Below are 25,254 nucleotides of genomic sequence, written 5' to 3'. Positions count from 1 at the left end.
TAGCTACTCAGGAGGTACAGCTCAAAGCTAGCCCGGGCAGAAAATCTGTCAAACTCTTATCTCCAATTAACAACCCAAAAGCCCAAAGTGGAGCTGACTCAAGTGGTAGAGTGCTAGTCTTGGGTGAAAAAGCTAAAGGACAGGACCCAGGCCTGAGCTCAAGCTCTGCCCCTCCCCCCATGTCCACCCTGCCTCCTCTGCTTAAAAAATGCTTTGGGGGAAAGCATTTCATGTGGGTAAGGCTCTGTAAAGCTTGGTGAACACCGAATCTAAAATCTGTCTACCTGCTTCTAACTCCTAGCCCTACCACCTGCTACAGGTGTGCCATCTGGTAAGATCTTTTAGACTTCCGAGTCTCACTCTTCTGCATAAAATGTGTGTGTGTGTGTGTGTGTGTGTGTGTGTGTGTGTGTGTGTGTGTGTGTGTGTGTGTGTGTGTGTGTGTGTGTGTGTGTGTGTGTGTGTGTGTGTGTGTGTGTGTGTGTGTGTGTGTATATGGAGGAGGAGACACTGGGGCTGAAACTTAGGGCCTCCCATTCTTGCTTGGCTTTTTTACTAAAGGCTGGCAGTCTAACCACTAGAACCATACCTCAGCTTCAACTTTTGCTAGTTAATTAAAGATTAGGCTCTCATGGACTTTTCTGCCCATGATGGCTTTGAACCTCAGACTCCTGCATAGGCTAGTATTAGAGGCACTGAGCCACCAGCACCTGTCTTGTGAAATACTTTCAATCTCTATAAATATGATTGGGATGAGTTTTTAAATGAGATGACACATCCTAAGGGCTCAGAACAATGCCTGGCACACAGGAAGCACTCAATTGCTTTTTTACTATTATTCTTTTTTAAAAATTTTATTTTATTTGTGAACATACTGTAAAGAGGAGTTACAATTACATGGGCAGGATAATGCGTACATTTCTTACCAAGCATTGCAGCCTCCTCCTTTGTTTACCCTTCACATCCCTTCCCAGCCTCCCCCCACCCCTCCAATCCCAATCCTTCTCCTCCCCCCCCCCAGCTTTACTATTATTCTTCAAGGCATCTGTTTACTTCTACCTAATACCCAGGGACTGGTTTAGAAGGGATGTATTTCCCTTTTACTTCCTTTTAGAATGTGCTTTCATATTTCTCTTCAACTTCATCATAGAAATGTTGTTCATAAGAATGCAAAGGCCTGGTACTTAGTAGACACTATTGAAAATGAACTATAAACTGTGGTAGGTGGGGACAGGAGAGAAAAGCTGGGAGAGGATAAAGGAAGGGTGACATTTCTCAAAAAGAAATGAAGAAATGTCTCTTCATCTGATTTTATGGAACTGTAACCCCTCTGTATATCACCTTTATAATAATTTGAAATGCAGGAAAAAAAGAATGCAAAAGTCTGCCCTTACTATGGTAGCTCTGTTCCCAATGCACAGAATGGGATCATTTTCTTTACTTACAAATGGAGGGAGAAACTTGTTAGGCAAGACATCATGACATTTTACAACACAACAGGCAAATCCTGGTGAACACAACAATGCAGACTCCTGGCTGCCCTGCCCAGCGTAACAGAAGCTTGATTTTATGTAGTGCTGTATTTCTGGCCATGTGCTTGTACCACTGCTATTCAGATCGGTGCAACACCATTCATGATATAATGAAGTTTTTCCTTACATATTGCATGCTTTAAGTTATATGAGCTCATAACCAGGTGTGGTGGCTTAAACTACATAATGACAATGGCAGTAAAAGCCACAGTGCTAACACAACTGGCTTTCTGTGTCTTTGTGTTCTCTATCCGCATGTCCAAGAAACTAGAGAATATTTGGGAAAAAATGTGTGCCTGTATTCAGGATGGTATAGTGTAGTAACTACTTATGTAACATTTATATTGAATTAGGCATTAAAAATAATCTAGAACATTGACAAGAAGCATTGTACTCAAGCTGACATGTTGAACTGGAACCCCTTTGTGTAAGTACTTCAAGCTAATTTTTAAGAGTAATTTAGAGACAAATTAAAGGAGTCAGGGAGAATGTGTGTAGGTTATATGCAAATAATACTGCTATTTATACCAGGGACTTGAGCATCTGTAGATTTTGGTATCCAGGAGATCTTGGAATCACTCCCTCTTGAATACTAAGGGGCAACTATAATAATAATAGCAACAAAAGTTATTAATGTGTCAGGAATCATTATAAAAACTTCCTTTCCATTTTCACTTAATCCTTAGAACATTTTTGAGGTATGTACCTGTTATTTTCTCCACTTCACTGAAGAATACAAATAAAATTTAGTGGTATGTGAAGTGGCCAGAGTTAGGACTTAAGAAGTTGAAAGACCTTAAGAACACTTTACCATGAGCAAGACATTCTGGTGTCAAATCCTTCCTTCCTGAAATAGGAGGCCTGTGACAAAATTTTGAGCATTTCCCACTCCACTTTCAAACAAAAACAGGGTCATAGCTATGCTAGAAACTTCAACAATACCTAGCGAAGTGCACTATATTCATTTACTTAATCTCTGTAGGAGACATTTCTAGGGTCAAACGATCTCTAGTTGTAGAGGTGGGAAGGAAGGGATAGTAGGGAAAAACAAAGGAGGAGACAACAATGCTTGATAAGAAATGTACTCATTACCTTGCTCATGTAACTGTAACCCCTCTGTACAGTATTTTCAAAATAAAAAACTTATTTTAAAAAAGAGAACAAAGTATTTCTCTCCTATATATTTCTCTCCTATGAGAAGGTTTTGTTGCAGACAGGTAGCAGCTGGGAAGGAGGCCAAATAACCTAGAATACAGGAGACTCTCCAGATTTGGGTGATGTGAGTATTCCACTACACCTCCCTAAAGTCAGATGTGAGGAAGAATACAGATAGAGAGCTCTGTGAGCCGTCTCAGGGAGATATGTGAGGCAAAGAGGATGGACCTGAGTAGGGAAGCACATGATACTGGGGGTCTCACCAGAGGTGGTGCTGATCTCAGAGCTGCAGCCCATGGGACAGCAGAGAGGCCATGGGACAGCAGAGAAGCTACGACACAAAAGTGTGTCCAGCAGCAGAAAGAGAACACAGTGGTGTAGCCTCTACACACACACACAAAAGGAATACAAACTCCCACCAACTAGCAAAATTCCACACTGAGCCATAAACATCATAAACATATTTTCTTACTTTTGCCAATCATCTGTTTGTTTCTTAGATGCCAACACCTGTGGAATATTGCTGACGCATCATTTTTTAGTACAGAAAAGTACAATATACGTGTACCTACATATAAATCATAATCTATCCCTACCTTGATCAACACAGTTAGAATTGAGACATGCAAATAAAAGCGTTAAATGCACATAGTAAAAAAATGTACCCCCAAAACAAAAGGAGCTTTTGGATCTCCTCATTCTTGTTAGCTTTGTTCCTTTAGGCAAAAATTTCTGTTGCTTCCCACCAGGAAGTAAAATGAACAGAGTAACACGCAAACGCAAGATCTTTTAAAAGACCTATCTTTATAGTTGGCTGTCTCTGCTTAGAGTGATGCGCCTGAGGGAATTTCCTTCCCCAGCACATGGAGTCCAGATACACCTTAATTTATCTTGGTACTCAGTGGCGGATTGATTACTTAGTAGGCTCCAAGTGTTTTGCTTGTTATTATGAACAGAGATGTCTGAAAGCTCCTCTACATCCATCTTAGACATACTTTTGTGACTCCATTAACAGGAGTAGGTTTCAAATAGAACTGTTAAGCTTTAAGAGTGACAAATTACCTTCCCTAAAAACATTTTCTCTGTGTTTAAAAAAAATTGATATATTTTTATTATTAAGATGCTGTACAGAGGGGTAACAGTTACATGAATAATATGTATATTTCCTATTGAGCATTGTTATCCTATCCTTTGTTTTCCCCCTACCATCCCTATTTTCCCTCCCCATCCCCAGTTCCTCTCCCCCTCCAAGTTGTAAAGTTCGTTTTCAACATAGTGTCTTGTACATCTCATTGTCACAATGGGTCAACCTGTATCCTTATTTCAGCATTTTGTTATTTCCCTTCCCCTCCAAATTAGAAAAATGTATATACAGAGGGCACTGGAATCACTCAGGGGCTGAGTTCAAGCCTTACAACCAACCAAAAAAAAAAAAAAGAGAAACACAATCAATTGATAAGTTGTGACAGTTTTTAACCTTGTTAGCACTATCTTTATGGCCCAATGGGGGTCTTAAAAGAAAATATAAACCTGAAAAATATATAACTGCAATGCTCTCAAAATAAACTTGGATAATGTATTCTTTTTTTTATTGTAAAAATACTGTACAGAGGGGTTACAATTACATGAGCAAGGTAATGAGTACATTTCTTATCAAGCATTGCTGCCTCCTCCTTTGTTTCCCCTTCCCACCCTTTCCCATCTCCTACCCCCCATGGATAATGTATTCTTATCACAGTCTCTTGTTCTGACTCTTAGGTTAAAAAGATAATTTATGTTAAAAATGATTTGTTACTTTATGAACAGAAGTCTTAAGTTTACGACAACTTTAAGAACAGAAGTTGATTCCATTTCCAGAGTCATCATCAGATCTGTATCTTTCTTTATTGTACTCTTAATGTTAGAATGCCTGCATAGACAAGCTGTTGTCTTTCATAGTATAAAATAAATTTCCATCTGCCAAAAATGTCCATCCAAATCCATCTAGAGGAACTCTGGCAATTTAAAAATAAAACCATGAGAAAATATAGTGACTATCTGGCTTTAAGATAAGAAAGGTTTATTTTGAAAAGCACAGAGAGAAATCTATGAGGTACAAAATGAATATACTTTGTTACCTAAAATTTGAAACTTTGATTTTTATGGTGCTAACAAAATGTAATAATCAAAGACAAGTGATAACTATGGGAAAAATATTTGTCAAAGGGCTAGGATCTTTAGTAAATAAAGAGCCCTGAAGTCACAATATGATTTATAATAGGGCCACTTCAATGTTTTTAACAGAGAAATACAAAGTAAGCGCCAAGATGCCATTTTCATTTTCCCATTATGAAATATTTGGCAGAACAAGTAGGTATAAAAGACCCTCCCTTCAATCTCTGATAAAATTATAAGTAAGAGCTGCCTTTCTAGAAGACTATTTCCGAAGGTTTTGTTGACCTGATCAAATAATTTATTTGGAGATTACTTTCAGAATAATCAATGAATTACGTAAAAGAATATTCAACATAGGAATACACTCAACAACCATACCCCCCAAACCCAAAATTAATACCAAATGGTTAGTTGAATAAGTTATCATAGTATAAATCACTCTATGCCTCCCTTTTCCATTTGGAATAAGTCAAATCAAGCCCATGATCAAGACCCACCATTCTCTTGCAGCTTATCTTGTTCACTGTCCCCTTCTTCACTCCCCACGCAGGCCATACTGACCTTTCTTGTTCCATTTCTTTAATGCCACATGCCTGTCTCAACTCTAGTGTCTGTACACTGCTGTTTCTTTAACTCCTGGTATTGTCATGTAGCTGACTTTCTGTCCCCTTCCTAGGGAGGCCTTTCTGAGCAAACGATTGTCAATTGCCTTCTCTTCTCCATCCCCGTATACCATTGTTTTATTTTCTTTATAGAACTCATCTCCACCTAAAATTTTCTCCTCTATGTCTTATTTGTTCATTGCCTGTTCCCATCAACAAAGTGCACACTCCAGAGAGCAGGGGCCGTATCTCATTCATGGCTGAACACTCATGTCTATAAACTGTCCTACCATAGATGGGCCTGAATTGGTATTTTTTTTTTGATAAATGGGTGAATTAAAAATAATAAACTAAACACTATCAGTGAAAAAAAAACTTTTAAAAATTGGCTATAGACAAATCGCCTGGTGAACTTCATGACATTTTTGTTTTTCTCTTTTGTGGTGCTGGGGATCAAACCCAGGGACTCATACATACTAGGCAAGAGCTCTACCTCTGAGCTACATCTCAAGCCTACAAGTGCCCTTTTTTTTGGGGGGGGGTCCGGTCGTGGGGCCTGAACTCTGGGCCTGGGCTTTGTCCCGCAGCTCTTCAGCTCAAGGCTAGCGCTCTACCACTTGAGCCACAGTGCCACTTCTGGCTTTTTTCTTTTTGCTTATGTGGTGTTGAGGAATCGAACCCAGGGCGTCAGGCATGCAAGGCAAGCGCTCTACCACTGAGCCACCTTCTCAGCCCACCAGTGCCCTTTTATAAAAAATAAAGTACATGTGCACACACATGCATATAAGGAAGTGATAGCACTGTAGTTCAGGTTCTATGTAAATGCTAAATAGTAAAAGAGTCTATGTCAGAGTTTATATCTAAATGAGAGGATTTTGAGTCCTGACAAGTCTTCTCTTTGTATGCTTCCATGTTGCTGCATATTCCTTTATGATATTATAAGGAAATTTCCTTATGAAATATGCCATCTGTGACAAATAGGCTATGATGGGAAATTTATTATATCAGGCTGAGATTAAACAGTGCCCCCCTGTTCCCCTCCTTATTCACCCTGAACCTCAGCATCCTCTAAGAGGTAAGTGGAAGCCAAAAGAAGACAAAGCTGTCCTCAGGAGCCCTTGCATATTTTCTTATATAAGCCTAAATTAAAACATGTATTCTAGTTCAGACCTTCACTGATGACTGCTTGTCCTGAGCCCTTTCTCCTTGTCCTGCCTTTCTCCTCTTTGGTCACAACCAAAGTCAAATGGAGTCCCCTGAGCAGAGGAAGGAGCTCTATCTAGTATCTTCGTGCTGGTGTTCTATCAGGGTCAGGCAAAGGTGCTGATTCATGGATGAAAAGTATCTTAGGACTTCAGTTAATGTGAAACAAGTAAGATTATAGTCCCAATGAGAATGTTCTGTTAAAACAAGGATCTGAGTTCAGATCCAGCAGAGTTCAGCTTTAGGTCAAGTGCAAATATGAAATAAGATTGGAAAAACTATACTGTATAATGCCCAGTGTTGGGTATAGTGAGGGAACATGGCTCTGTATTCCTTGCGGGTGGTGCTAGCATCCTTCTGGACAATGTGGGACTGTGTGTGAGGATGCATGCCAGCTGAACTAGAAATTCCCTTATGCTCCACGGGAACATTATGTTGTGAGCAATGTTTTCACTCAACTTTATGCCTACAGTATTACTTTTTAAGAAGGAAAAGAGGGGAGGTAAGCATTCAGCTATGGGTGCCTGCTGAAATAAACCATGAACACTTGCAACCTTATGAAGTCATTTTAAATGATGCTATAGAAGAATAAATGAGATAGATAACCTCGTGTATTAAAATGTAACGAATATGGCTGGTATGATCTCATGATTTTTGTTTTGTTTTGCTTTTGTTTGAGAAAGGACTTTTCTATGAAGCCCAGATTAACTTCAAGCTTATGACCCTTCCAACTTAGCCTTCCAAGTATTAGAATTACAGGCATGCATTGCTATGCTCATTTGTGGTATCATTGCCTACACTGGGTCATCTTTTATGCAATGGTTGTGGGTGTGTTTCCTGGCTTTAAAACACTGTTTTTAGGTGATATTCATGGAAAGAGTGACTACTTTGAAACATACAGTGAATGAAAGGAAGTCCTATCTAAGAAACTACATTTTGTTACAGAGCTGTGTTGCATCATTCTTTGGAGCTCTCTACTGGAAAAGTAGACTCAAGTATCATTAATGTCTTTTTTATTGCATCCTCTGGTATTATAGTGGCAGGTCAGTTCCATATTTTACCTGTGTGAATGAAAAGGCCTGGTATCACTTCATGATGTGTAGTAGTGACAGTGCTTTGTCAGAGCAGGTTTAGTTATGTTATTCTATACTATTTTCTTTCCAGATGGTGACTGAGAAACTACAAAAAAAACTTCAATAGTGCCTAGTACCACACAGTAACAGAAAAGGAAGGAAGGAGGAAGGAGGAAGGAGGAAGGAAGGAAGGAAGGAAGGAAGGAAGGAAGGAAGGAAGGAAGGAAGGAAGGAAAGAAGGGAGGGAGGGAGGGAGGGAGGGAGAGAAAAAGGAAGGAAGGAAGGAAGGAGGGGAGGGATGGAGGGAGGGAGGGAGGGAGGGAAAAAGGAAAGAAGGAAGGAAGGGAGAGGGGGAAGAAGGGAGGAAGGGAAGAACAAAGGAAGGAAGGAAGGAAGGAAGGAAGAAAAGAAGGAAAGGAGGGAGGGAGGGAGGAAGGGAGGCAGGTAAGCATGAAAAAGATTGGAAAGAGATACATGAAGCCTAGGGATATGGCTCAGTGATAAAATGCTTGCCTAGATATAAAAGGTTCTGGCCTTAATCTCCAGCATTACACACACACACACACACACACACACACACACACACACACACACACACACACACGTGTATATATATACACTCACATTTTCACATACATGCACAAACACAAAAACATGGAAATGTCTAAGGTTTTGACACCAGCAATGTGATTTGAGTTGCTATGTGTGACCATCACTGCTAGGCAATGGGATCCTAATAATAACCTTGGGGTTTGTGAGATGTAAGAGCCAGGCACAGGCCGAATGCATTACATACTAATCACAACCTTAGTGGCTTTTATGACCCCCACTGTACTAATGAGGACACTGAGGCACAGAGAAGCCAATGACTTGTTCAAAGGACCCAGTTCCGAGTGACAGGACTAAATTTTAAAAGACTTCAGATACGTTGATATGTGGAGGGAATTCCTTATAAAACTCAAGATTTACTGTGAGGATCTCAACTCTGTGTTTCTATCTTTCCCATTTTTCTTGAATCTTCCTTGCCTGCTAGCCTGATTAATCACATTGAGAATCCCTTGCACACAAAAGGGATTGATTCCTGCTTCAAAACTACAAGCGTAGTTGGGCACAGTAACTGACACCTGAAATTCTAGCAACTTGAGGGGCTGAGTAGTTTAAAGGACAGCCAGGGCAATGAAATGTTCACAAGATTTGACCAATGGCTGAGCACAGAGGCCCATGTCTGTCATCCCAGAGATGCTGGGAAGCCCAGATAGGAAGATTGCAATGTAAGGCCAGCTGGAGCATAAAATCAAGAGCTTAGCTAAAAAAACAGTCGGTGCAAAAAAGAACCAGAAGATAGTTTAGATGTTTAGATAGCACAGCGTCCGTCTAGCAAGTTCAAATTCCAGTACCATCAACAAACAAACATACAACAGTGCTAGCTAATGAGTGTGACTTTATTTGGCATCCTCCTCCTCCAACTGTATCACTGACTTGGGGACTCTCCTGGGTTTGGCTTTTGTCCTCCCCCAAAAGCTGTAGGTATCAGACTTATTTTTGAATTTGTGGTAGTCCAAGAAAAATTAAAGTCCTACCCAAGTCCAGCTGACCAGAGTTCTGTCATGGGAGAGGCAGGGCAGGAGGCAGGAGGGTGGATCCAGATCTGTGCCAATCTGGCTCAGAACATCCTCTCTTGCTTGGAGAATGAAGCATCTTCATTCATGGATGCAGTCTCAGGCAAGATTTAAGACTCCTGGCTTCCAGAATTATTCCACTTAATTTGTATAACAATCACACGAACCAAGTCAACAACTAGCTCCATTTATGGATAAGCAAACTGACACATAAGTGGTACCCTGACCCCATCACTTCTAATGTCTGGTTTTTGTTCCTGCCATGCATGATCCAGTGTGCTACCTCCACACCCTGAGCTTAATTCTCCCTACAATATGTAACTCTCCAAGGCCATAAAGATCACTTGATGGACATTAAAAACCACTCTGCCAGGCCAGAGATTTTCATCTTACTGGTCTAGCACTGGAGACTGTAAATGCTTCGATAGTTTCAATGTCAGCCAAGGGCGAAAGTCATTGTGGGACATATGGCAACGTCACGTTCCTAGCTGATAAGCATCGCATCTTGCTCATGAATAGCTGAGCTCTTTGTCTACCAGTCTAAATTAAGTTATTTGGCAAATTTCATTAGAAGCACCCACATGGGGCCAGTCAAACTTTTTAGTCTTGTGGCTAAGTTGTGGCTCTCCGGCTCTTCCAAGTCTGGGTCTCTGCAACAGACATATGGGATTTGAAACACAGTACACAGATAACCCTGCGGCTTTCAGGGCTACTGCTGCCTCCTCTTTTTCAGTATTTCTCATCTTCACACCTCCTAGGTTGTCTCTTCTCCTAGGATTAGATCACCAGTTTCTACCCATGTCAGAGGAGCAAGGTAGGAGGCTGGATCTAGAGCCATAGGCAACACCACAAAGGACAAACCAAATCTGGCTTTAAACAGAAGCGAACATGTTTTGGGCCTCACATGTTTGTTTCAGTGTCTCAATGCTATGCTGAATTTCATCATTAAGATGGAAAATATTTAATAAAAGTTCATTGTTCATAACAGGTTTCTTCTGCACAAACCTTGATGAATAATGACTTATGAGGGCTGAGTAAGAGCTCTAAATTTGATCTGAGGTCCCTAACCAGCTCTTGAGTACTTGCTTGTGGCCACAGCACTCCAATCCTGATGTGTGTTGTCATCCTGCCTTCTCCTCTGCTGGCTTCCAGCCTCCCCTGTGCATCTCTTGTAAGGACACATCATTGGATTTTAGGCTCACCCAGGATGCTTTCTGCGTCCCATCATCCCTACTTTAATTACATCTTCAGAAATCTTTCTTTCAAATATGATCACATTCACTTCACAGGTGCAGGGATTTGACACAGACAATATATATATTTTTTTGCGGGGGCGGGGGAAGAGAAGGCATTTTCTCTTTCCTTTCCTTTTTTTTTTTTTGGCTACCACAAACAGGTGTTACTGGCAGCCACCTCTTCCTGGCCACAGTTCTGGTAGAACTGAATGTCATGTGTCTGGTTAGATCATCAACCATGGAGGGCTTGTGGAACATGGAATTGGTCCAGGTGATGATGAAATGGCATCCTAAAAACTGAAACAGAGAAGGCATGCCTGAAGTTTAGTGTGCTGTTGGGCTGATAAAGCAGCTGCTACAGACAAAAGCAAAGGGCCAGCATAGATCCCACATATTCTTTATTCCTAGGGAGAAGGAGGGAGTGAGGAGGATGGAAAGGGAAGAATATCACTGAGTGCCAAGGCACCTGGATTGTCAGATGTCATTTTATTTAAGTCTTATTGCACTTTAAAGAAAGTAAGGCTCAGATGGTTTGACCACCAGGTGCAGAGGGCGGGATGGGCAGAACGGTTATTATTTGTATTCTGCAGTCTGGCTCTGAGCCTATGCCATATTTTCTCCAAAGCCAATGTCTCAGGGTGTTAGGACAGGGCCTGTACTCTTCCTGATAACATCTGCATTGTAGGTCACAAAACTTGGGGAAAGCGAATGAAGGGAATTCCTGCAAGATCCGCAGTGGACAGAGACTCTGTATGATGTTGAATCATTGCCAAGGTGGCTGTCCTCACCACAGGACCTTTTAGAATGATCTGAATAGCAGTTGTGACATCAATCTGCCACCTTCATCTTGATGCCATGAGATTCTCTCCTGGCCTGAGCCTGGTGACCTTCCCTGCCCACTTTGGATTTCCTTATTACTACTTTGTCCCTCTAGTGTCTGTACAGGACCCCAGAGAGACTGAAAGGGAGGGACCTGCTACCCACACTGGGTTGCCATTTCCTCCTCCTCTTCCTCACCCTCAGTTCCAAAGCCACCACACAGACCCACTCAATGAAAAGCTATTATCCTGCCCAACTGGAGCCTGCCCAATTACATCCATATTTATTTTCTTCTCAGATACTTTTTATCATCTGAAATTATCTAGCTTCTATGTTTATTATTTTTGATGCTTCTCCTCTTTTTAGGATGGAACTTCCTGAATCTGGGCCCTTCTATTTGTCTATTAATGTGGGTGATGCTGGGTAGCCATGTAAGAAATAAACAAGTGAGTCACTGAACACAAACACACATCAGTAGATTCAGCTTCCAGCAAGGATGTTGAGCCCAGCTGGAGTTCTCTCTCTGAGGCTATGGATCAGGTCCCCACTGAGAGCTCAGCACACACTATTTCTGCAATTTCTTGGAAAGCATACAGCCAAGTAGGGTTTCTCTTTTTCCTCATGATGCACAGTAAGTGCTAGCTTCTCTTGATCCGGGACAGCCAGAATACACACAGTCTCTGCCCATGGGGAGAGGTGGGGGGTGGCAAATACAGGTGATGCTCTACAAGATTGGCCCCGTTGAACCAATAAATTCTGAAAATCCCCACATCTAGTTAATAGCACTATTTTTAGCAAGCTCAGTTTTGGCCAGCTCAAAATATTTTAGGAAAGTCACTGGTTTCTCCCACATTGTAAAGTGTCTTTAGCTACCATTCTGCCCAGGAGACAACCAACCATTAGCTCCCTGAAACAATAGTCTCTCCATAGTCACACTGCACAGAGAGATACAAAGCAAAAGTCACTGGCTAGCAGCAACTAAGCTTTCCTTTCTCATTAGTGACCCAAGGGGCCTCCTCTTTGTGACTTTTGGGGAGCAGAGAAATCCTACCACAGTCATGTTTCTTTTCTTCTCAGCTACTGATCACTATCTGAAGTTATCTAGCTTATACATTTACTGCTTTTTATCCATCTCCTCTCTTTAGAATGAAACTTCCTGAATCCCGGCTCTTCTACTATGTCCATTAGCATCTACTTGCTAACAAGAGATCACTCACTGCAAATGGTTGGACAGGGAAGGAGTGCTTACCATACGCATAAGATACATCATTCTGGTAGATGATACCTTCATTTCACCGACTTCAAAGTGCATGCGCGTGCACATACACACACACACACACACACACACACACACACACACAAAGAGAAGAGAGAGAGAGACAGAGATGGAGAGACAGAGAGAGAGACCTTCCTATCATTTGATCTTGGGAGAAAAGATTCCCATCTGTGATTTTCCACAGCACAGTCGAGGCCTGATGGGAGGGAGAGTGGTGGTGTGTCCAAGTGAATTGTGTGGGCCTTCTCATCTGTAAGTCCCTGGAGGTTTGGGGGGAGCTTCTGGAGTCACAGTATGCATATCACAGCAGAGGGTATGCAGAAGGGGCTTAGCACCTCTGCAAATGTACTCATGCACATGTGCAAGTACACATGTGCACATGAACGTAAGTCTGCATGATCATTTTTGAAATACATCATTTGTTTTGAAATAATTTGAGATTTTTCAACAATGTGACAGGTGACCCTCTATGTATTCCTATCAGATGGGAGGTTGCGGTAGGAGGATGGTGAGCTTCAGGACAACCTAAGTGGAATACATCATGAGATTCTGTCACCAAGAAAAAAGACTGCCAAAGTCTGTGCAGAAAGTCCCCATATGGCCTTTTCCAGCTTCCTCTAATGCTAATATTTTACAGGGTGGATTTGCCAAAACCCAGAAGTTAACATTCAAACAGTACTGTAACTAAATTAGAGACTCAGGATTCTACAATTTTCTCCCACAAATATCCTTTTTTTGTGTGCCAGAATGCAACACCCAGGGCACCACATTGCATTTAGAGTTTATCTATTTTGGAGGATTTAGGGATGGTACTTCCCTTCATTACTTAGATAATGGGTTCTGGAAAAAAGAAAGTATCCCTCATACCAATGAGACACTGAGATTTCTTGCTTCTATCTACGATTTACTTTCCTTTCATAAAATTACTTAACCTATGTATCAGTTTGCTTATCCATAAATAGCCTTAATCGTAGACCTGGTTCCTGTGATTGTTATGCAAATTAAATGGGATAATTCTGGAAGGTGTTTAGCAGAAAGCTGGGCAGACTACTTGCACAATAAACACTAGCTACTGCGATGAGCTCTTATTAACAAGTTGAACAGGCATATCTCTGTTTAGAGTCACTAATCAGTGAAAGGCCAAGAATCATTTTAAGGAGTTACACTCCAAATGTGAAAGACCAGTTTTTGTGTACAGCCAATCGAAGACTCAGGCATGGCTACTGCAGCCAGCAGCTACAGATTTGAATCTTGGCTTTTCCTTCTTGTCTGTGTCTGGTACTTGGATGCCCAGGCTGTGACAACCACGAAGTTGTGACTGAAGAGAGTTACTGATACATGGCCAGCTGGCCTGTGCTCACCCCTACAAATTACTGGAACTCTGCAGGAACAGCTGGGATGAGGCCAGGCCTTGGATAATGCTGCCAGTTAGCTTGAGATGCACCTTGTACCAGAAACCCAATCAATCAGCCTGTCTGCCACAGTCAGTGAGGTCCACATATATACTTCTGAGTCCCTCTAGGGGAACAGAGTGCACACAGCACTTACTGAGCAACCACAGGCTAGATTCTACACAGTTCAATTTTTTCCACACACCCCTATCCATAAAATAAATAAATATATATTACATGCATCCATACGTATGTATTTTGCCAGTTGTGGGGCTTGAATTCAGGGTCTGGACACTGTCCTTGAGCTCCTTTTGCTCAAGGTTAGTGCTTTACCACTTGAGCCACAGCTCCATTTCCAGCTTTTTGGTGGTTAACTGGAGATAAGAGTCTTGGAGTTTCCTGCCCAGGCTGGCTTTGGACCACATCTTCAGATCTCAGCTTTCTGAGTAGCTAGGATTACAAGGATAAGCCACTAGTGCCCAGAGCCAGGAAATATTTTTGACTACATACATTATATACTGCTGAGAGTAGATATCTTTTTAACTTTTTAATTTAATTTAATTTTTTGGTGTCTGTCCTGGGGCTTGAACTTAGGGGGCCTGAGTGCTGTCCCTGAGATTTTTTTTTAACTTTCTCAAGGCTAACACTCTATCACTTGAGCCATAGCTCTATTTTTGGCTTTTATGGTAGTTAATTGGAGAATAGAGCCTCACATACTTTCTTGGGCTGACTTTGAACAGTAATTCTCAGATCTTGTCCTACTGAGTAGCTAGGATTACAGGCATGAGCCAGCAGTGCCCAGCAAGTCTTTAAACACTCTTCTTGATCATTTGAGCTGCTAGGGCCAACTTTTGGTGGGGGCAGGATTTGAATTCAGGGCCTTGTGTTTGCCATGCAAATGCTTTGCCACTGGATCTATCCTCCCAGCCCTTTTTTGTTTTCATTATTTTTTAAATATGGTCTCACTTTTTTGTGTGTGCTGGTCCTGAGGCTTGAACTCAGGACATGGGTGCTGTCTTTTAAATTCTTTGTTCAAGGATAGCTAGCACTCTACCACTTAAGCCATAGTTCCACCTCCAGATTTTTGCTTGTTAACTGGAGATATGAGTCTTATAAACTTTGTTACCCAGGCTGGCTTCTAAAAATTAGTCTCAGATCTCAGCCTTCTGAGTAGCTAGGATTAATAGGGGTGGGCCACTGGTGCCCAGTTAGGGTCTTACTTTTTTTTTTTTTTTTTGTTGGTTGTGGGGCTTGAACACTGGGCCTGGGCATTGTCCCTGAGCTTTTTTGCTGAAGGCTAGTGCTCTACCAATTTGAGCCACAACTCCACTTCTGGCTTTCTCATGGTTAATTGGAGATAAGAATCTCACTGACTTTGCTGCCCGGGCTGACTTTGAGCTGTGATCCTCAGATTTCAGCCTCCTTAGTAGCTAGGATTACAGATGTGAGCCACCAAGCCTGGGTAAGGTCTTACTTTTTGCCCAGGCTGGACGGGACCACAATCATCCTATTTAAAATACTTCTCATGTAGCTAGTAGCTAGGATAGAAGGTATGTGCTAGCATGTCCAGCTTTTTATTGATTGAGATTGGGGTCTCATAGCCAGCTTTGAACCAGGATCCTCCTAATCTCAGCATCTGCAGTAGCTAGGATTATAGTCATAACCACTGGCATCTTGCTGGTCTAGTTTCTTTGTTTCCTTCTTATGTAACAGCAAGAGTCCTCTAGTCTGGCTACTTTCATTGGGATGATACCAATGAACTATTATACATGAAAATATTTCTAAAGTGAAAACAGCGTATATTTTATTTACATATAATACTAGTTTCTACTTATAGGGCACACTATGAAAGTTCTTTTTTAAAATTAAGTTTTTTATTGTGAAAATATTGTACAGGGGGGTTACAGTTACATGAGCAAGGTAATGAGTACATTTCTTACCCAGCATTGTTGCCTCCTCCTTTGTTTTTCTCCTTCCATCCCTTCCCTCCCACCTCCACAGCTACCCCCCTACTCCCTCCAGCCCCCCACCCCCGCCTAAATTGTAAAGTTCATTTTTCGACATAGCATCTTGTACATCTCATTGTTGCAATGGGTCAACCTGTATCCCTATTTAAACAATTTGTTTTTTTTCTTTCCCCTCCCCAAATTATACCAACATCAAATACAGTGAAAACAGGGGTTATACCGTGGGGGAGGGACATACAAAGCAACAAAAAAAAAACACATGGTACCTTATAAATATGTTAGAAACAATAGCAAGGAAGAAAAAAGCCACTTGTGTCCCTATCTTGGGATTCATTTCGCTTATCATCATCTTATCTGACCTTTTCTGCTTATCCCAGACATATATTAGTTATTGCAAATAAGGGAAACCATGGGACCTATGTTTCTTTGGACCTGGTTAACTTCACTTAATATAATTTTTTCCAAGTCCTTCCATTTCCTAACAAATGGGGCAATGTCATTCTTTCTGATGGAGGCACAGAATTCCATTGTGTATATATACCACATTTTCTTGATCCATTCATCTACTGAGGGGCATCTGGGTTGGTTCCAATCTTAGCTATGGTAAATAATGCTGAAATAAAACATAGTTGTGCTGGTAACTTTAGTATGGTCTTGTTTGTGATCATTCAGGTAAATGCCCAAAAATGGGATTGCTGGGTCATAGGGGAGCTCTATGTGGAGTCTTTTGAGGAACCTCCATACTACTTTCCAAAGTGGTTGAACAAGTTTACACTCCAACAATGCCATAGGATTCCCTTCTTCTTTTGGGCAGGGATGCTGGAGATGGAGCCCAAAGTCTCAGGAATGATAGGCATGTACGTTACCCATAGCATCTAGAGTTTATGAGAATTCTATCCGTGTATACACTGTGTAATAACTAAATCAAAGTAACACATATTTCCATTTCTTCAAACAATTATTTCTATGTCTTGGGAACTTATGCATCCTTCTAGCCATTTGAAATATAGTATAGATTATTGTAGGCTAGAGTTACCTTTCTTTGTATAGAATACCAGAATGAATTCCTTCTCTCCCTCTTGATGCCCCTTAACAAATATCAGCATGTTACTCTCTTCTTTCTTCACCAGGCTCAGGAACCACCAACCCACAGTCTTCTATGAAAATGGTTTTTTTTTAAATATATTTTTACTTTCCACAAGTAAGTGATAAGTTCCCAAATGAATCATGCTTAGGATTCTGGATGCTTCAGGCAGTGGCCCCACAGGCCTAGGTGGACTGCTGGATAGGCCTTAGCAGGAAGAATGGTTCTTATGCTTTAAGATCCATTCCTAGAGGGATTCCTCAGCTGGACTGTGGACTCAGTGCTTATATACACCATGTCTAGACTATCTTTGTGAACTCTGGGCCACTGTGGTGCTGAATGTGGCAGGTGCTCAATATCTGGTAGGGAACTTGATTTTAAAAGGTGATTCAGACACAAATGAAGAGAGGAAGGGTTAGCAAATGCACTCATTATTTTGAATGCACTTTATATAAAAGTAGAAGGGTCGGGATGGGAGGAGGAAAATAGGAGAGAATGACATTGATCAAAATGTACTGTACTCATTACCTGACTATGGAATTGTAACTTCTTTGTACAATTATTTAATAATTCCCCCCCCCCAAAAAAAGGTGATTCAGTGGAATAGGCTCAAGCCTGAGCAAGACAAGGCACCTGTTCTGCACAGAGATGAAGGGAAGGAAGCCAAATGCCTAGAGCCTGGATTTGCTAATGTATGCTGGGATAGTTTGATCAGAAAGAAGGAAATAGGGCTGGCTATGACTGAAGAATTTTCTGGATCAGAAACCTGTAGGTTTGTGAACAGCTTTTAAGGTGCCTTGTTTTTGTGTTTAAGGAATGGAAATTAAATTAGAAATGCAATTACTAGGTGTGTTTTTCTTAATGTTCAAAGAATGTTTCTTTTGAAAATGGCCAGCAGCCTCAGGCTGTTGTTTAGTAAGAAACTAGTGGGTTTTAGCTCAATGTTAGACTTCATGCCTGACATGCCCAAGGCTCTGGGTTTGATCTCTAGAACCACAAAAATAAGTAAATAAATAAATAAACCCCTGAAAAGACAGGAAATATGTCCTTCTTAAGTTTAGTGCTATAAAAAAGCATTTTTAAAAAAGTGATATTAACACGGCCCTCAAGACCAAAGTAAAAAGGTTCCAAGGACCCAACAGCGAAATCAGTGGAGTGATCTGTGAGGCCAGCAGTGCATGGTGCATGGACATGGATAACTCACTTCTTCCTTGTTAGCTGGGTACAGTGATTATCATTCCCATGTTCCAGAAGGAGACAGATATTGGAAACTATTACTTGGTTATTCCCACATGTTAGTAAGTGACTGAGTGAGGATTTGAACTCCATTATCAAGAGTTGCTAAGCCTGTGGAGTGAAAACTGCCCCATAGCACAAGGACCCTCATTTGAACCCTCTGGAGAACTAGAGTCCTTTACACCTGCACAGACTTGCCCATTAGTGAGGTTTCCCTTTCTCTAGGGAAAGTGGGTCACTGGAATTGGGATGAGCTAGATGGATCTGTTGGTAGCCATCCTTGCCCTCCCCCTGCTCCAAAAACAAGTATTTATAGTCTGGCTTCTGGCTTAGATTTTAGAATTCATAAAGCTCTATTGCTTCAAAATAATTGGCTTTTAAAATTTAACTGACAGCTCAAGTTACCCCAAACTGAGAAACTTTCAGGTCATTTTTTTTAATCAGAAGAAAGACAAGCACCAAAAAAGAGACTAATTCAGCAATTAGAAAGAGTTACATTGGCTTAAAGAGTTGGTTCATCAAAGAAAGACTGGTTATTTTAAGCCCTGTAAAGCTGGATATTTTCCAGTGATCATTAAGGAATGCTGGACCTGTCAGTTGTAAACTAAGAGTTAATTGTTATTCTAACTGTATCTGCCACTATTGAGGTGCCCCGGTAGTACCTGAGCTTCAAGTATGTCATTATTCAAGAGTGGGTTGTTTCTGCCACGTAGGATTATCCCGAGAATTAGACACAGCACCCCATGTAAACAGATTATAAAAACCAGGCCTTCTCTCCTTCTCCTTTTTCTTCTTTGAGGCCATACTTCTAAAACAAGTTTAGAACCATAGGCTCAGTCTTTTTAGTTAATTAAATAAACACTCCATTTTCCTAAGTGAATAGAGCTCCTGCTTGGGCTAATGTTACTCTTTCCTTTTTCTCAACAGCTCTTTGTTCCCTAGAACTGAGGCCAGAAAGGGAGGCAGGAAAAGGCTTCTCTCAGACTAGCTTGGAAGTTGGACTAGGATCAGAGTTTTAGGTCTAAATGTAAGTTTTGTTGATCAAACATCAGAACCACTCTTTAGTTTGGTGAACTGACCAGACGTCCCCGCAACTCCTCTAAAGTCCCCTATGTGTATCAACAACTGTGTCCAACGCCTGTCAACTCTAGAGTCTGCACAATGAATTCTGTGTCTCTAAGAAAGTCACAGTCAGTCAATGTATAAGGTAAAATGTAAAACTCAGCTACAGTGAAAGCCACCCTTGAGAAACCTTTGAAATGTTCATACCGCATCCAACAGCAAATAACACTGTTTCACAAGAAATCCGCACAATTCCTTTTTTTCTATAAGGACCAAGGCATCATTTCTTCATTTGACAATTATGGATTGTGCTTAGGAGCCATGAACCATACTTACATCTTCAAACACTAAAGCCATCAAAAGAGACTGCAAATTCACAAGCCTCCCATTTCACACTCACTTGCAATGTGGGCTTGTGAAGAATCAGACACACTGTTTAAAGAGGCCATTCTTTTTGGCTTTGTTTTTTGTTGATTTGTCTCACTGGATTCACTTCTGTTAAATATTTAATTGATCAAATTTTGAGTTACAGTTTATTTTGTACTGACTGTTTTCACAAAAAAATTCTTGAATGAGTTTTTGGTAAGTGAATGGAATCACCAATTATGACTGGTTATCTCAGTCCTGAGAGCTTATTGGGGATACTGAAAATTGAATGGGATTGCCTCAAAAATGCTCTGGCAAAGAGAGGATGGAGAAAGAGAGAGAGAGGGACACAGAGAGAGAGAGACAGACAGACATATGGACAGACAGACATAGAAACAGAGAAAAGACAGAAAAGATGAAATATTGCAGTGTGGAAGATTATTTTGTGTATAGAAAGGAATAGTTCATACTTTTTCATGCCAGAACGTTGTGGCATATGAAGAACTTAGAATCTCCTGTTCCTATCCTCTTGTCCTCTATTCATGGAGAGCCAGACAGTCCCAAGATTCCCTGCATTATTCCCTGCCATAAGCAGTGCTTATTTGTGTGGCCTTTTCTTCTATGTTTCTGGAGATACAAAAAAAGTTGGTCTCTCTAAAGCCCTCGCAATCTAGTGCAGGAAGGCAGGTGAGGAAATAAGAATGATACTGAATGCTATGGGTAAAACATGACACACTTGGATGGAATGCAAAAGGTGGGCTCAGTGGGCATAGGAACTTTTATAAGAGATGAAACAACACAGCATGCTCTCCCAGCCCAACAGAGAAGTAAGCCTCTCAGGAAGGATAGTCTACTTTAATTTAGCCAACTGCAGAGAATTTTCACTATATTAAAGATCTTTACATAAATGGTATTTCCTCTATATGCCAGTTAGGAGCTGTGAACAAGAGCTAAACAGAAAGCAAACTCATATGAAACCAATAAAGCATTATTAAATGAATCAAATTTCTCCTACTTCACCTGATAATTTATGAAAAAAAAAGTCCATTCACAGAAAATTCCTAACACCTCATCATCACATTATTGCCTCTTGGCAAGGCTCTTTCAAGATCCATTTTCTAATTATAATAATTTGGGCTTATTTTTTAGGCCTGTTTCTAAAGAGTAACTTTATTCCCTGCTATTATTAGATTCAGATGCTATTATTCTTGCCTTTCCAGGGGATCAGGAGACACGAACTCATTCACTCAACTCACTGTCACAACACCCATCATCTGTTATGAAAAGCCAAAATGTAGGAGTCTGCATGAACTTTTTTTTTTTTATGAAATGTATCTCCTCCTTTTGTGAAATAAGAAGACTCATATCTTTGACTAGTGACACAGTTATACCCCAATAAATGGTGTATCATACATCTATCATTTCTGTATTTCACAGCCCACCAGAATGAAGTAGAAGCTGGATAGAAGAGCATGCTACCACTTACAAATCATCATGAACTCACATGAAGGGATCATTTATTTGTGTTGTCAATAAATCAGTGTGCAAAATAAAACTAGAAAAATACAGTGCTGATTCAGACAGCACCCTGCATAGGTTAGTCCTGAGGAAAAAACAGATGCCCACTTTGGCCATGATTTCAAAGAATTTCTAGAAGTAGAATCTACTTTTGTCAAGTCACACGTTGGAGTGTGAAAGATGAGATATCCTTATTACTTAAGAGGTAGCATAGTAAATAGGATCATATAAAATGATGCTTATCAAAATGAACTCCAACAAATGGAAACAAAAGGTTTTTATTGTACTGTTCCAGGTTCTTTTTTTCCTTTCTTCACTTATTCCCCACCCCCCCGCCCTTATGTTGCTGTTTTTGATTTCTGTACCTTTGTCTTATATGTAGGTTTATCTGATTTGGGAAGGCGAAGGGGAATCACAGAAGTGGTGGGACAAAGGGTGAACCAATTCAGCAGTGATACTCACAAGACACTGTGTTGGAAATTAACTTTACAACTTGGGACGGAAGGGAATGGGGGGCAAGTAAGAGAAAATGAGGGAGGGGGTGACATTGTTCAAAAAGAAATGTACTCATTACTTGACTCAGGTAACTGTAACCCTTCTGTATAGCACCTTTACAATAAAAATTAAAAAAAAAAACAAATAAAGGAAACCCTTCCTAAAAAGAAGAGCTAGCATAGTAATCTGCCATGATAAAGTAAAATAAAGAACTAAGCAAAAATAGTCACTAAGAAGAAACACACCAATGCTTGATGACCTACTTCAAATCCCCTGAATTCTCTGATCCAGTTTGTTTCTAAACTTTAGAATTCAGGTAACATTAGACCACCGAAGCCTGACCCGGGGGGCGGGGGGTGGCAGGAGATAACCTGCAGGTAGACAAGAACCAGTTCTAGCTGATTCTACTCTTGTCCAGTATGGATTAGGTATTCAGATACTTCTTCCAATGATCATCTTACAATTGATCATCTGACCTCAAGGGCAGAACTGCTTCTCTTTTCCTACTTAAATCGAAGCCTTATATGCCATTGAGCTGACAATACAGTGCCCAGCCCCAGGCAGTAAATCTTCACAGTCCTTTTTCTCTGTGCAGGGGACTAGTCCAAGGTGGGCATGCAAATGAGTCTAGCCAATGAGATGAAGGCCAAGTCTGCTAGGGAGAGAATGGGTTTTTGTTTAACAGATTGTCATGAAGTTTAGCAACTTATAATTCTTTTCTTTTTTTGTTTTGTTCTTGTTTGTTTCTTTGTTCATTTTTATTTTTGGACACAAAGTCTTTCTTTGTGGACCCAAGCTATCCTGGAATTGGCTCTGTTTCCTTTGCTGGTTTTAACTTGTGATCTTTCTGCCTCAGCCTCCCAAATGCTGGGATTACAGGCATGCACAACTACTAAAGGGAATACTAGGGTTTGAACTCAAGGTCTCATGCTTTCTATCAGGGGTTTTATAATTTAAGCTGTGCTCCCAACCCTCTTGGCTTTAGTTATTTTTTAGGTCTTAATTTTCTTGCTCAGGCTAGTCTGAACCATTACTCAACTTTATGCCTCCCACATAGCTCAGATGACAGGTGCATGCCACCACACCTAACTTCTTTGTTGAGAAGAGGCTTCTTGGACTTTTTTCCCCAGGCTGTTCACAAACCACAATCCTCCTGATCCCTACCTCCAAAGTTGCTAGTGTTAGCGATGTGAACCACTAATGAAACACTTCTGATGTCCAGCCAGGGCTGAGACTAACTTTGCTTCACCAGTGACTCTCAAACTTCTTTGCTCATTACCATTTGGGGGATTCTATATCCCACCTACTCCTTTCTCTTTGGACATTCTGTGTACATGCATGCCACTCATAGAAGCTTTGTTAAGAATAGCAGCTAGCCTTTTCAGTAGAACTACAGTCCCTGGACTAATTAGAGTCTAATTAGAGTAGCATGCCAATTTGAGTTCAGGAGACTCTTAATATCTCATTTAGCAGGTTACTCTAGCAACCTGTAATCATAAGTAAAAGCTAGTATTTCATGGGTTGTTGGTCATTCATCACTTGCATTTTTATCTCAGCTTATAATCAATCATGAATACATCACTTTTTGAAAACTGCTGCAATAGAATGCAATCATACTGTTCTGAATCAATTATGCCAATATACAAATGATGTAAAAAACCATGAGGTCTCTAATCCCCAAAAGAAATGTCAGGCAGGCTTGTTAGATTTAGACACTCTCCATTCCCACCATATTTCTATTGTCAAGCAATTTTTTTCTCATAAATATTCCCATCAGAAGGGAAAGGAAAAGGAGGGGAGGGGAGAGGAAGAGAAATAAGCACAGATAAGAAACACAAAGTTTTTCTTTCAATGCTTTCCTGATGCACATTTGTTTCTGATTGTGTGAAATAGCCCTGCACCCTAATAATAACTCCCTTTCCCTTCTACCTTGAGCTTGCTCAGATCAGGCTCTCTTTCTCCGCATCTGACTCCTCACTAATACATTTCTCATGTCCCTTGCAGCCATGAATCTGGTGTTATTTTACCCTTCAAATCTGATTAGCTGCACGAGCAGAAGATGAATAAAAGAAAGGTTCACAAACCTTGGAGGAAAAACATTAACTTATGAAAAACTCTTTTTTCATTTTAAAAAAAAATAGTAAAATGCCTTTGGTCCCAAAGTGCCTATTGTAAGCAATGGAATCTGAGGCATTTTCTGGTTTTGTCAGGAGATCATTCTACAAAGGCCCCTCTGAGACTGGTGGAGTAATGTCTGGAAAGAAGAGAAACCTGGGCTGCAGGCCTGAGGTGGGCACAAGAAAGCTGTTTCATGGAGCCCTCAGTCCATTACTAATCAGAGGAAGCATCACTGTTAACGTGTTAAGAGTCCTACATCTGTTCTAAAAGCTTTCCTTCCATATTGTGAGGCCTGTGATGGCAAAGCCATGCCCTCTTCTTTCCCATATATTCAACGAATGCAGGAGAGAATAAGTACACAGTCCTCTCAGGGATTCCTAATGAGGCGAGTCCTAGAGGCTCAGTTACAAAGGGGCTGTGGAGAGAGGGTGTGGCCCATTCACTTAGGCAAACGATGTAGGACTGTTCATTCATTCAGCCATTCAAGGAAAATTATCAAGAATCTATTCTTCAGAATGAAGTTCTAGATGGCCCCCACTGTGGGTCAAACCCGGTGCCACCTGGCACCTCACAAGGCTGCGGCCTCCACTGATGGTGATAGGAGATTGTGCCCAGCGTGGGGAGAAGGAGGTGCTTTAAAAATGATTTGAAATTGAGGAGAATGAAAGAAACCCATGTATTAGACTGACCTGGGGACACTGTATTATAGTTTGGGGATGGTTGGGAACCATCCAGGATACATTGAAGCCAGCATACTCTGAAGTCAGTGAGTTCCAGCAGACTACAGTAATTGAAACACCCAGGGGCTGCCCCAGGACACTGCATTTCACTAATGAGAGCCAGGTTACAAAGGACAGAGACACTTGGAAAAGGCCAGATCTGCCTTCCTGAGTCCTTCCTGCACACAAGAATACAATGGGGAGATCTGGGCCTTCTTACGTCTTAGATACAGGATTTGCTCATGAGAAAGAACTCAAATGTCAGAGGAACAGCTCATGAGGCCAGCATTGGTGATAACTCCCTCTAGTCACTGTCTAAAGTTGGTGTAAAGAGGTATAAATATGACTACTTTATTGTTTTAATCATGTAAGTAAAATATAAAGGCAATTGAGATATTAAAAATCCTAACAGTCAAAAGAGTTCCTTTTCTCCACGCCATCTAAACATTGTAGCAGTACTGAAGTCTGAACTCTAGTTTCAGTGCTTGCTACACAGGTGCTCTAACTGCTGAGCCATACCTGCAAGCCCTAATTTTTGCTCATTACTTTGTTAACTTTTTATTTATTCTTAATTTCTTATAAAATCATTTCTGGTTGGTTGTGGGGCTTGAACTCTGGGCCTGGGTGCCG

General features: G+C 40.9%; 1 protein-coding gene across 5 annotated transcripts in view; it reads right to left on the bottom strand.

The window, feature by feature from the left end:
* Palm2akap2 (PALM2 and AKAP2 fusion) overlaps positions 1 to 25,254 on the bottom strand; it is a 428,099-nt gene that overhangs the window by 241,876 nt on the left and 160,969 nt on the right. The window lies entirely within an intron of this gene.

This window comes from Dipodomys merriami, unplaced genomic scaffold, assembly GCF_024711535.1.
Source record: "Dipodomys merriami isolate MVZ:Mamm:240054 unplaced genomic scaffold, mDipMer1.0.p SCAF_11, whole genome shotgun sequence".
Taxonomy (NCBI): domain Eukaryota; kingdom Metazoa; phylum Chordata; class Mammalia; order Rodentia; family Heteromyidae; genus Dipodomys; species Dipodomys merriami.
This window is presented reverse-complemented; position numbering and strand designations above follow the sequence as displayed.